Source organism: Arachis duranensis, chromosome 8 (genome assembly GCF_000817695.3).
Source record: "Arachis duranensis cultivar V14167 chromosome 8, aradu.V14167.gnm2.J7QH, whole genome shotgun sequence".
Taxonomy (NCBI): Eukaryota; Viridiplantae; Streptophyta; class Magnoliopsida; order Fabales; family Fabaceae; genus Arachis; species Arachis duranensis.
This window is the reverse complement of record NC_029779.3, coordinates 11,264,187-11,265,593: the sequence shown is the minus strand read 5'-3', so window position 1 is coordinate 11,265,593 and position 1,407 is coordinate 11,264,187.

Genomic DNA, 1,407 nt, shown 5'->3' with positions numbered 1-1,407 from the left:
TTATATTTTTTATTTTTTTAAACACATATCTCATACATAAATATAATTTTAATTTTAAAATTTTGAAGATCGAGACTACTACTTACCCCTTTATATCTGTTTCTGGTTATAAATATGACCAAAAAAAATTAAAAAGTAAAAAAAATGAAGTGATGAAATATCAAGAAAAATATCCATATATATACCATCATTTCATTTGAGAATGGGATGAAATGAATACATGAAGCTTGAAATTTTCTTTGTTAACAAACATAAATAATCAACTTAATATTAATCAATTTTTTAATTGTAAATTTACATTTTAACTCTCACTTTTGGAGGGTTTAAGATTTAAGGCGGTTAATGTTTAAAATTTAGTGTTTATAATTTATAATTTACAGTAAAAAATTAATTTTAAAAAAATTAATTATTATTAACTGAAAAATAGTTAGTTCTCTAATCAAACTCCCTTTTTTTTATTCTCATTAAAATAAAAGGAGATTGGCAAAATCATTTGAAAAGTAATGACATCTTTTACTTGGTCCCTTTCCCACTTAAAGAGATTAGTATAAATGAGAAAGTCTGCAATCAAAGAGGCCATATGAAAGATATGCCTGCAATGATTTCTGCTTTACACATATCTGTAACTTTTATAGGTTCTATCACAATTTTTTTTTTGTTTGGGTGATTAGGTTCTATCACTATTTAATTAATAAATTAGATTTACATCCATTTTTAGGCTAATTTTGTTGTAAATGAAAAAAAATTAGTATTTTTGTTGGAAATAGAATTATTTGGTATAATTATATGTGAGTAAATTTTGTAGGTACAGAATCAATATGTAAAAGATTTGTTGTTCATGTGACAACATCCTAACCAATACACAAAATGTGTGTTAAAGTAACAACATTTTGGTCAACACATAGAGAGTATGTTACACACATGTTAAGTGGTGCACGAAATTGCAATCACACTTTTGCAACCCCGCACAATTAACCAGCAAGTGCACTGGGTCGTCCAAGTAATACCTTACGTGAGTAAGGGTCGATCCCACGGAGATTGTCGGCTTGAAGCAAGCTATGGTTATCTTGTAAATCTTAGTCAGGATATCAGAAATTATCAGGATTGATTGTGAAAAGTAAAAGAACATGAAATAAGTACTTGTTTTGCAGTGATAGAGAATAGGTTGAGGTTTTGGAGATGCTCCATCTTCTGAATCTCTGCTTTCCTACTGTCTTCTTCTTCAAACACGCAAGGCTCCTTCCATGGCAAGCTGTATGCAAGGGTTTCACCGTTGTCAGTGGCTACCTCCCATCCTCTCAGTGGAAATGTTCAACGCACCCTGTCACGGCACGGCTATCCATCTGTCGGTTCTCAATCAGGCCGGAATAGAATCCAGTGATTCTTTTGCATCTGTCACTAACGCCC